Genomic DNA, 13,686 nt, shown 5'->3' on the forward strand with positions numbered 1-13,686 from the left:
AAGCGAACTAGGAATTGTAAGGATTTCTATGCTTAAAATTGAATTAATAAGTAATGATGGTATGATGTGTGTCTAGTTTACTTTAGGTTGAATACCTAAATTAATATTAAATAGACACAAGCACCAGAATATTTTAGGAAATATGCCTTATATTCTAATATGTGCTAAATGATAAATAATATAGCATGCCTTAGGTAGCTTACCTATATTGTTATTACTTGAGGAAGTTTAAGGTCTGTTGCCGACCTTGGTTTGGAAGAGAAAATTTTATGTGTTTGAAGTGCATTTGGACGAGAAGAATGTTTTGGTGTAATCCATGAAGTTGTTCCACCGCTGACCAGATTGAAGCAGTGATTGCTTACGGAGTTAGAAGAACTGAAGATGGTTATAAATACTTTGACAATATCAAAATTGATGTTATGCAAGATTAAGAAGAATTCAATGGAGATTAAAGGAAAGTCAAACAAAGTTTTCAGAATCAATAGGCCAAGACTTTGTCTAACATTGTGATGTAGTATGCAGTTCGAGTAGTATGATAAGAGCTGATATGTAACCCTATACAAGATGCTCAGACTTAGTATTTAATAATACTTAGTGACAATTAACTTCTATCATATCCTTATGAAAGTTCCATAGTATGTTAAGCTGACTTTAACATACATGATTAGGATGGTGAAATGAGTCATTTACTTGTGAAAGGCTGAATGACTTACTAGTCAGAGTAAAGTAGAGTACATGGTTGAAGAAGATATACACATTGATAGTGTTGTGTGAGAAGAGATATTGCTGTTAGGAATGACATGGAACCAAGTCGAAGCTAGTAGAACATGCTGAGATGCAGATAAAATGCAGACTTCCTAGGATAGATTCTTATGAAGTAGATTTAAATGATACACCCATGAGAAGAAAACTTTCTCATATAAAGGAATGACGATGTCATGAAAGGATAAGAAAATGAATAAATGTACATGGTGACTTGCATGAGTTAGAAGATGATGCAGATAATTGGAGACCGTTTGTCTCCACACTTCTAGAGTAAACTCTGGTATAGTGTGTCTTGTAAAGTAGACACTACCCGAGAAAGAATTTATATGAGGAATTTGGAAGTGAAATTCTTATCGACCTAAGAAAAATATTAGGATATGCTAGATCGAGCTTATGCATAAAAAGAATTCTAAAAGGTGAATTTAAGAAATCCAAGATATTTTTGATAGAAACGTGAAATCCCTAGTTGAGTCTAGGAGAAATTATTGTATGTACTTGTGTGAAAACACTCAGGTGTGAAAAGTTGCTTTATGAAAACTTTTGAATGGTGACTTGGAAAACTGCGAGACAATACTTGGGACAAGTATGAGTAGGTGTGAATAGTTGTAGAGACCTATACTACCGGAAGCACATGACTCACACTTGGATCAGGGAAAGTCACAAGGTTACCAAGAAGCTAGAAATTGATTCCATTTTTGTTCGAGTATGTCATTACATTCGTTTCGGTGATGACTAAGAAGATGATTTTCGTTCAAACCTTAGTGGTCATAAAGAATCGAGTCCGACTAATATAAATCCGCGAAGTGAGTTGATTGGTTCAGAGAACCAGGTCTTGTGTAGTGACGAAACTTCCGTCGGAAGATTGAAAAGGAGATGGTCGAGGTAATCGATAGAAGTATAACAGTCTTCATTTAAGGATTAAGCAACCATTAGCTAGAAATGATACTTGTTATGAAAAGATTATATTACATTAGAACATGAAGGAAGGTTTCTTCTATGATAGTGTTTGACTAAAAGAGACAAGAGTATGGTTCATTGTGTGTCTTTTGCGTTATGAAATCAAAGGTCATTAGAATATGACCATTCGAGTTGTTGTTGTAGCAAAAGTGAAAACCTTATCTTGAGTTAAGTCTATAAACCAAATTTAAGAAGGAGCTGAAGGGTTTTGAGCATTCTAACACTCCTATGGTGTACATGCAACCCTATAAACCTTGGATCTATGTTTTCTCTATTATACATGCAAATATTTGATATTCCAAGGTTTCATCCTAACTAGCATAATATGAAGCAACTATACTACAAGAATCTAGTAGAATAACATACTTTTTGATGGAGCTTGAAGTCTTGAACCTTTAAGAGCCTAGTGCCCCAAGTGTTGCACCTCAAATGGTTCACACAACATCAAGAACTCTTGGAATAACTTGAGAATAAGGATACTTGCACCAAATCGGTTTTACCCTCTTGTGTACTATACACTAGTGCTTAACACTCATTTTATGAATCATAGACCTCTTTATATAGTGTGGAGGATTAGGGTTACATTCATGTAAACCCTAATACCCATGACCTTTCATTTCCATAGGATCCATGGGTTAAACACTCCATGGACTATCCATGAAAGCTTAGCCCCAACCTAAATGAACTTGGCCCACCATATATATATAAGAGTCCATATTTAATTAGTTCCTTTTGATCACTAAATTAATTCTTGATCAATACTAATTAAATAATATGATTTCATATTAATATATTAGAACTTATAATATATTAATATAAATCACTAGTATCCTTTTTCTCATTTTGTCTATCCAATTGTTCCGATGCCATGCAACCCAAATGGATCATGCCAAATCGGGTCAAGTACATACCAATTATATTTATGGGCTTAGAAACTAATCCAATAGTCTCCCACTTGGATAAATCTAAAACTATTATTGCGTATGACTCCAAAACCCAACTAGCAATTATAGCTCTTAAAGCCGATGTCGAACTCTGACCTAGTCAATGACTTGTCCGTTAGATAAGGTATCGTATATTCCTCCATTCTAGATATCATATAGACTGAGACATGGATTATAATCATTCTCTCTGTCCATTTGTTGTTTCCCGATTTCCGATTTATGACGATTGACTAAATGAACAAATCAAATCGGTCCAGGCTTGGCCAAGCACTTAGGGATGTCATCACTAAATCATCGAGGGGCACACATATATCACTTTTATCCCTCCAAGGGTAAAAGGAATGGATAAACTTCGACTCATATGCTTGTTTTGTTGGATAAGGTGTCTAAGGCCATAACTATTTCTGGTATGTACTTGACCCGGTTTGGCATGGTCCATTTGGGTTGCATGGCATCATGCACTTGGGTAGACTAAAATGAGAGAAAGGACACTTATGGTTTATTAATATATTATAAGTTCTAATATATTAATAATATTATTTAATTAGTATTGATCAAGAATTAATTTGGAATTAATTAAGTGATCAAAAGGAGACTAATTAAATAAATGGGTTGATTGTGTAAATCATCCATTCTTGTATAGTGGGTTAATGATCTATGGTTTATCAAGTTGGGCTAAAACCCATAAGATGCTCCATGGAGGCTCCATGGTGTTTTTGAACTCGTGGATCCAAGAAATGAATAGAGATGTCAATTAGGGTTTACATGGTGTAACCCTAATTGTGACACACTATATAAGCATCATGTTGTAGACCAAAATCGGCTATTAAGTAAGCAAAGTGAGGGCTAGCCGATTTCTAGAGTGTTTGCATTTCTCTCTAAGTTATTCCAAGTGCTTTGGTATGGTGTGAGACATTTGAGGCATCACACTTGAGGTGCTAGGCTTACAAGGTTCTAAAGGAATCCAAGCAACTAAAGGTATGTCTTTCTTACTAAATTTTATGTTTAAAAGTTCCGCATGTATGCTAGATTGGTTATGAACCTTGGAAAAACAAATTTGCATGTATCATAGAAAAACATAGGTCCAAGGTTTCTAGGGTTGCATGTACACCTTAGGAGTGTTAGAATGCTCAAAACCCTTCAGTCGTATCAGAGCCTAGGCTTGTTTTCTTGATATTTGATGCAAACTTGCCGAAAACTCGAAAAATTGGCTGTCTGGACAGTGGACTCGCCGAGTCCATAGGGGGACTCGACGAGTCCATGCCTATATTCAACCAACTCGACGAGTCAGTTCATGAACTCGGCGAGTTGTCTTGTCAGAGTGCAGTTTTTTGACTTTTGCTGCTGGAAATGGACTAGAAAAACATTACCCTAAACTGTTTTGGTGTTTTAAAACTTGTTTTAGATGGTGTAATGGTTATGCTAATCCATTTACAATGGCTAATATCAAAATTCCATGCTTTATATGTGTTCATATGATTTTTGAAATTTTGATATGATATTCATGTTCTTATGAGTTATTGTTAGATCATAGGAATTACTTGCTAAATTGTTTAATGATTAATTCTTGATCAATTATGTGTTTTAATGGAATCCATAATTTGTCCTCAAGTTATGGATTACCAAAAGTCACTCTTTTAAAGTCCATTAAAGAAACATATAGGTTACATAAAATGAAAAGTCACTCATTTTATTAAACCATTAACTCATAAGTTATGAAATGAAAAGTTTTGTAAAGTTACAAAACTTGCCCTCAAGTTTTGGAACATGTAAAGTCACTTTAAAAACTTTAGTTCCAACCCCTAGAATTTTAAAAGTTAAAATTCAACCCTTATACTTTATAATATTATAAGTTTAATAATAATTATATATGTATAAGAAAAAGTCGTTTTACCGTTAGTAGGCCTCATTCACGAAACCGGTCTATAAGAGGGGTATAAGGTTGCTGCCTATAAAATGGCAGCTTAATGGGTGTCCACTCTTACCCACCGCTTCCTTGATCGGTGGAGGGTCGTTAGCCGAACGGGTAAGACAGGGACTTTAAATATTCATTAAAATTATGATGAATATAAAGTAACTAAATGTTTTTATAAATTCTCAATCTTAGTTACTTTAGGAAAATGTGAATAAGGTGCTAACTCATGAAATTACACTTTGAACTTTGATTAAGTCGGTAGTGGAGCGTATGTGGTTAACCAGCACACTAACCTGGACTTAACAAGGTAGGCAAAGGGTAACTTAATGTTTATCATAGTATCGGTGGAGCGCGTGTGGTTAACTGGCACATCGATTGAGGGGTAAATATTAAGGGTACCAAGTAATTTGCATGGTTACTTCACACCTAGTTTTGTGATCCTCAGCATCCCAGTCACAAAACCTGAAGGGCACACTCGAGATTGAAACTTTCCATTGAAAAGTTCAATGAATCTCAAAGAATCTAGGAGTTTCAAAACCAATTAAAACCTAAGAATTTATTTCGTTTTTCATGGTGGAAATTGGTGAATCATCATTCACCTAGCTTCAAATATTTTATAGCTTGGATTACGGCATCCCTCTTCTAAGTTATAAAATACTGTGTTGGGTCCTAGCCTTAATATTACATTTGGGTGTTTTATTAAGGACTATCTTTATATCTAATCTAAACTTGTCTTTCTTCTTTTCAGATGTCTTCCAACAATGATGCTTCTAGCTCAAACCCTACCGGCTCCTTCTCTCTCTTGAACCTTTGTGGGAGAGTCATCTTTGATGGATCCAACTTTATGGATTGGATTAGGAACATCAGGATGGTCACTCGGTATGAGGACAAGGAATACGTCCTCGACAAGGGACTTAAGGAACTTGAGTCATCTGCTACTCCTGAGGAGATCGCTGAATATCAGGCACATGAAAGAGATGCTACCAAAGTGGCATGTATCATGTTGGACACTATGACAGCCGAGCTCCAAAAGTCCTATGAGGACTACTATCCTTTTGAGATGCACCAGGATTTGATGCACCGCTACCATCAGAGTGCTCGTGAAGAGTGATATGAAATCATCTCCTCCATGATAACAACCCGGATAAAGGATGGTGAACCCATCACGGGCGACATGCAGAAAATGCAAAGGTATGTGGACCGTTTGCTGAAACTGAATGTGAACTTCCCCGAGGAGTTGGAAATAGACATCATTTTGCACTCCTTACCTTCATGTTATGATCAATTACGTATGACATACCACATGAACTGTTGGATTAGTGTCTAAGTCCATAACTATTTTGGTATGTACTTGACCCGATGGTGCATGGTCCTTTTGGGTTGCCTTCACCAAAGCAACTTGATAGGATGAATTATGGAGAGAGAGGATTAATTATGATTTATTAATATATTATGAGAATAATATATTAAAGGAGAAATCATATTGTTTAATTAATATTAGTCAATAATTAATTAAGAATTAATTTTGTGGCTAAAAGATATTAATTAAACTTAGAGGACTAGAACTATCAATTGTGTGATAGTTGAATAATGGGCTAATGAACTCCATCTTAGAGGAGTGGACGAATTCTATGGGGAAAACCATTAGAAATCGTCCAAGGCCTCTAAGGAGGGAGTCCATGGGCTGCTTAGGGCCTAAGCAGTCAAATTAGGGTTTCCTTGTTAGATAACCCTAATAGCCTCACTATTTAAGGACCCCTAGGGCACCAAAAACGTGGGTAACTGAATCCTTAGGGTTTCTGGATGTTTTTGGGTGCCTCCTTCTCTTCTCCTAAGTCATCCTCTTGCTCTTGGTGTTTGTGAGCCATTAGAGGTGTGACATTTGTGATACTAAGCTTTCAGAAGCCAATTACAAGGAGGATTTGAGATTGTTATTGCTACATAACAATCAAGGTAAGATCTAAACCATATTCTTATGTTAATATCGATTATCATATGCTAGATCTAGGGTTTAAAGTCTTGGATGAATGCATGTACAATAGAGAAACCTAGATCCAAGCATTAGGGTTTGTTAGAGCACATAGGATGTTCTTATGGATAAAACTCATCAGTGGTATCAGAGCCTTGATTGGTTTCTATTGTATTGATGCCTCGCATATTCATTCTTGCTGTAAAATCGATTTTTGGGCTCTCTGTCTGATGAACTCGACGAGTTCCATGAGGAACTCGATGAGTTGCATGAACTCGACGAGTTCCCATGTGAACTCGACGAGTTTTGCTTTCAGGCAGAGAGATTTTCGGGATTTCTTGCTGTTTTGCTTAAGGATAATTGCCTAAATCATTTTTGATTGATAAGATCCGAATTTTATTGATATTGGATGATTATCCTTACCAAAATAAAAGATAATTTCAAAATAATCAAATATTTACTTCCTTATATGATAAATGTTATTTTTTTTTTGGATTTTTTGATCATTATCTTGCATGAAATTGAATTAGGTCATTATTAGATAATCACCAATTAATTGTTTAATTGCCTTGTTTGTATTTTGATCAAATAGTTTTGAAAGGTTTCAAAACTTGCCCTCAAGTTTTGGAATTTAAATTTTGATTAAAAGGTTTAATTTTGAAATATTTAAATTCTAAACCCTAATGTTTTGAAATGTTTCAAGGCTTTCCCTCAAGTTTTGGAATTTAAAATTGTTTGACTAAAAGTTTAATTTTTGAAATTTTAAATTCTAAAACCCTAATTTTTGAAAAAGTTCAAATTGCACCCTAATGTTTTATTAAATTAATTAAGTGTACAATTAAAAGAGAGTTAATAAATCCATAGTGATATGGTTTATATTTAATTAACTTAAAAGTGTAATTTATTAAATTAGACCACCTAGTATTTTAAAAGTGTAAAATACACCCTTATACTATATATAACATTAAAAGTCTAATATTATATATATATATATATATATATATATATATATATATATATATATATATATATAACTTAAACTGCTAGTCTTACTGTTAGTAGGCCTCATTCACGAAGCCGATCTATAAGGGGGGGGGGGGTATAAGGTTATGGCCTATAAAATGGCCGTTTAATGGGTGTCCACTCTCACCCACCACTTCCTTGATTGGTGGAGGGTCGTTAGCCGAACGGGTAGAATAGGGCAAACCTTTTCCATTAAAAGTATAATGAAGTATAAAGTAACTAAATTTTTTACAAAATTCCCAATCTTAGTTACTTTAGGCAAAAGTGAATTGATGCAATTCCATGAAATTACACTTTGTATCCTTGCGAAGACGTTAGTGGAGCGTGTGTGGTTAACCGGCATACTAAATGGTTCTAAGCAAAGGTAGCAAAGGGTGACTCAACGTTTGTCATAGTTCGGTGGAGCGTGTGTGGTTAACCGACACATCGAATAGGTGACTGTAACATTGGGGGCACCATGTAAGTTTGCACGGTTATTCATACCCTGTTTTGTGATCCTCGGCATCCCAGTCACAAATCGAGGGGCATATCGAGATTTAAACATGCCATTGAAGAGTTCAATGAATCTCAAAGGATCTAGGAGTTTTTCAATACATTTAAAACCTAATCTCTTTTTTCGTTTTTCATGATGGAAAATTAGTGAATCGTCATTCACTTACCTTCAAATGTTCTGCAATTTGGGTTACGGCATCCCTCTCCCAAGTTGTAGAGTATTGTGTTGGGTCCTAGCCTTAATATCTCATTTGGGTGATTTATTAAGGACTCGATCAACTAACTTGATTTTCTCCCGTTTTGTAGATGTCTAAATCTAACCGTGGTCTTCCCGAATCCCAAGAAAAATGTTTTCCTGCTCAAAGTGAAAGTCCGTCACACCATGAAGGTGAAAGATCGATCCCTGCATTGTGGACTAGCTTGGTTTCACTTCCTCCACCTCCTCCTGTTGTTATCCCAAACCTACAAGATCGAAAAATTGAAAAGTTCAAAATCACTCAAGCCCTGTTGGCAATGAAACATGAAGATGGAAAATCCATGTGTGCTCACGTCCTAGGGATGAAATCACACATCGATAGGTTGACAATGTTGGGTGCATCTTTTCCAAGGAAGTTGGCTGTAGACTGGGTTCTTCAGTCACTCCCTAAATCATATGATAAGTTCATCAGAGAGTATTATATGATGGATCTTGACGCGACCCTCATTGACCTAACTTACATGCTTATTGCTGCTGAATCAGAAATGATTTGGAAAAGTAATGGAGCATATTTGTCTGGTAATTCAACCAACCATGCTTCCATGGTCGCTCCAGAAGAAGCCACCTGTTTCTGCTGCCAAGAAAAGAGGCGTTGGATACGAAGCTGCCCAGAGGACCTGAAGAATCTAAGAGATGGGAGAGTCAAGAAGTATGGCTCTACTTCAGGTGAAATCCACTATATAACTCCATTGAGTTCATCTTCATTGATTCTTAATACATAATGTGATAAGATTACATTTGAATGTTTTTGCAGGATCAGAGAAAAGAGAGGAATCTTGATGGAAGAGCAAGATGAGTCTGATCACGAAGAAATGGATCACGATCGCATGGATTCAAAGATCAGATTTTGAGCTTAGAAAGTTATGATAGAGTTGTTAGGAATATTTGATTACATAGTTTTTCAGTTGATTTTGCATTGTAAGGACATGTTTTCCGCTGCTTTTATGAATAAAATAAATTTTTGATTTGTCTTATATATATATATATATATATATATATATATATATATATATATATATATATATATATATATATATATATATCCTTGCAATGAAATCGTTGTGAAAAATTGATGTTTGCGTATTTCTATAAATGGATGTGATTCTTAGTTATGTTATTTATGGTAATATCAAAATTTTCTAAGTAAGGAAAGATTGCCATCACCCAAGTTTCAATTGGACAGAAACTTGGAATCATATGATTTGAATGATGTGGTGTATGGAAATCTTGGTACTTAGGAAATTAAGACTAATTCCTTGATCACACAAGTATGTGAGTCAAGTGAAGGGCTAAAGGACTAGAACACAATGTAGTGCACTAGTCAAGTCCACCACAAATAGCAATGAGACTATTCGTCATAATTTACCAAAAGTCTGGTAAATGTGGTTATACTTACAAGATTAAGTATAATTCTGAATCATTGAAAAGTTTCAATGAATAGCAGAACGAATAAGAAGAATCAATGAAGGCAGAAAGATAAAAGGTTTCTCAAATCTAAGAAGAAGGGAGAGTACTTTTGTATCGGATTTTGTGATCGCCTTAATGATTAAGAACCATATCACAATTGATCCTCTAAGGACATCTTAGTGCACTAGTATGGCTAAGAAGAGGAATCGGAAATTGTTGAAATGGTTAAATCAAAAGGATGAGTCATACTTCGTTCCAAAATCAAGTCTTAGAATCATATTCCAAGATTGTGAATTGAGTGACACACATTCATCAAATGTGAAGTAGAAAATTGTTTTTCCTACTCTTGCACGTTTGAAATTGGTAAGTTGTGATGTCTTGGAGAAGACAAGAACCAACTAAGACCAAATGTGTGTAATGTTTTGTCTTGATATAGACACACACTAACTCTTGGATATTTGTTTATCAAGAAATGTTTTTTGATAAGAGAATCTAATATGTCAAGAGGTCAGTGGGAGTCTGAAGACCTTGAAAGTATTCAAGAACTAATCAAGAGTAAACCTATTAAACACTAGCACATGACTTGAGGTTTGTAACATATCGTGTTGACAAAATTTTATTTATGTGCCAATCTTGTTGAGTAATTATGCATATGAGTTCTACGAGTTCTCAATAGACTGCATAAGGCAAGCACCTTATTCAATGAAAGTACATTGACTGGCATAGGTGATCTGCTAGATAACTTGGAAGCAATGGTGGGACCCTTGATGGCAAGAAATTAAGAATGAACAAGTTCTGTCCATAAGAGTTTGAATTTGTCACAAACATTATCGTTCAATTATGGTTATGGAAAATTCACATGGATAGGAACACATACACCATAAAATCTAAGTGTCATAAGGTTTCTCTCCTTCATGAAAATGATTGTGAGGAAACACTTTCACTAAGAGAGATTTTAAGGAGATAGCGATTATGTAAATTGCATTCTCAAATTCGATTATGATTACGGCATCCCTCATCATAGTTCGAATTGTGAGATTTGGCAATTAGTCTGAACATTTGGGACTTAGTAAAATAGGTTATGAATTAGTTTAGACACACATGTGAGCTGTCTAAGGAAAGGTGTGTGATTTTGAGAAGCTTAGATAAAGGCTTATCGAAGCATATCGTGTTAGAAACAATGAACTTTGGAAGTCAATAAATATTGTTTTCTAGAAGTTTAACTGGTTTCTAAATACGTGTCAAAGCTAATGGGAGCATAAATGTTATGCTTGAATGGATATAGTCATCATGTTAGTGGGAGCATGATTATTATTTAAGTATTGCAAGTTGGAAATATTAATTATAGAAAAACAAGTTTCACTTTGCAAAGTTGCAGGGGTTGAAAAGATGTTTTGCTATAATTAAGGGAGAGAATGTTATACTTCGTTTCCAATCTAAAAGCTTAGATCGAGAAATGTTAATTGAATTTAGTCAAAGTTATATTTATTATTTGCATTCTCAAAGTTCGATTATGATTATGGCATCCCTTTTCATAGTTCGAATTTTGAGAACACGGCAAATAGAAATATTATGACGATATTATAGTAAGAAACTGGTAAAGTATCACGTTTTTTCATTATGAATTGTATCTCATACGCTTCGGGTATAGGATCGATTGCATATGCTGTAATATTCGACCGTTCTAAAATTTTCCAAATGCCTAGGGCATTTAGAGGGAAAAAGGAAATAGAACCGGTTTTGACTAAAATAATTAAACAACTGCCAAGGACAATCTAAGGTTCGCCAAGGATTGGTCGCTTGTGGACAGTTGAAAGTATAGTCATGGATGGACCATATTGACATTATTATGAATAGATAAGATTCAATTTAGAATGAGTTGTCATATGGAAAATATGGAAATGTTTCCATATTGGGAGTTGGGTATCGAGAATAAATGTCTAGATTAGAAACTTTTATGCAAGAAGGATGTTCAAATGAATGTACTTTGAATATGAGACTTCATGACTATGGAATTGTCTTGTAACAATCTCCAATAGAGTATTTTGTAATTTTATTGGCAGAGTCTTGGTGACTTTTGTGCCGTGACATTACGAAAGAACTGTTGCATAAAATGTTAGAATCTAACATATTCTAGTAGTGGCGAGAATTTTGTATTCTTGCACCAATGGATTAGGAATTGTGAAATGAGTGTGATTGAAAATGTTACTCAATTATACTATTTCACAAAGTAAGGACCATAGGTAAACATAGTGTGCATGCTAAGAGCATCAGACAATTGCTGTTATAATTCAAGTAATAATTTGATTACCCGAAACAACAAATGATGAGTAAGAAATATGGTGATTAAATAAAATGTTTTATTTATATCCAAAGGTTTGAGGCCATATAGGATTATTATTATTCTTGTGTTTCACTTTGCATGTTTTGACTTCCCGAATGATAAGATTATTCAAACCCTCCACAGTCGCTCATTCTTTGGAAGTAGGAATGAAAGAAGACTGTCATGAATCTGACTGTAGATTATCTAGAGTGTTTTAGACATAGAAAAAGTTTGTTGCATGGTTCATGAGTGCTGCTATAAGATTAGAGTATTGGAATAAACCCACGCTCACTTGGATCGCTTCATGGATTTTATCACGAGTGATTGGTGAGACGATAATATCTTATATTCTTGAAACCGAGATGTGTAAGTTGTATCTTGCGAATCGGTTACACATTGATAATATGTAAACGCACCAGTAACTTGGTGTTATAAAACATATTGTTGTGTGTGATTCGGTGAGTGAGTGCAAGCGAGCATTGAGTTGAAGTTTATCCGTTCCTTTCACCCAAAGTGGGATAAAAGCGATATTTGTGGGCCCCTCGATGATTTAGTGATGACACCCTAAGCACTTGGCCAAGCCGGGACTAAGTTGATGTGTTCAATTGTAGTCTGTTGTCAGTCGTCATAAATCGGAAGTCGGGAAACAATATATAGACAGAGAGAATGATTTAAATCCATGTCTCAGTCTATTCAATATCAAGAATGGAGGAATATATGATCCCTTATCTACAGGACACGCTTCTGATAAGATCAGACTTGACAGCGGCTTTTGAAAGCTACGATTGCAGATCAGGATCTGAGGTCATATGCAAAATAGTTATTAGACTTATCCAAGTGGGAGACTGTTGGATTAGTGTCTAAGTCCATAACTATTTTGGTATGTACTTGACCCGATGGTGCATGGTCCTTTTGGGTTGCCTTCACCAAAGCAACTTGACAGGATGAATTATGGAGAGAGAGGATTAATTATGATTTATTAATATATTATGAGAATAATATATTAAAGGAGAAATCATATTGTTTAATTAATATTAGTCAATAATTAATTAAGAATTAATTTTGTGGCTAAAAGATATTAATTAAACTTAGGGGACTAGAACTATCAATTGTGTGATAGTTGAATATTGGGCTAATGAACTCCATATTAGAGGAGTGGACGAATTCTATGGGGAAACCCATTAGAAATCGTCCAAGGCCTCTAAGGAGGGAGTCCATGGGCTGCTTAGGGCCTAAGCAGTCAAATTAGGGTTTCCTTGTTAGATAACCCCAATAGCCTCACTATTTAAGGACCCCTAGGGCACCAAAAATGTGGGTAACTAAATCCTTAGGGTTTCTGGATGTTTTTGGGTGCCTCCTTCTCTTCTCCTAAGTCATCCTCTTGCTCTTTGTGTTTGTGAGCCATTAGAGGTGTGACGTTTTTGGGTGCCTCCTTCTCTTCTCCTAAGTCATCCTCTTGCTCTTTGTGTTTGTGAGCCATTAGAGGTGTGACATTTGTGACACTAAGCTTTCAAAAGCCAATTACAAGGAGGATTTGAGATTGTTATTGCTACATTACAATCAAGGTAAGATCTAAACCCTATTCTTATGTTAATATCGATTATCATATGCTAGATCTAGGGTTTAAAGTCTTGG

This window comes from Lactuca virosa, chromosome 4, assembly GCF_052849685.1.
Source record: "Lactuca virosa cultivar CGN04683 chromosome 4, Lactuca_virosa_CGN04683_v6, whole genome shotgun sequence".
NCBI lineage: Eukaryota > Viridiplantae > Streptophyta > Magnoliopsida > Asterales > Asteraceae > Lactuca > Lactuca virosa.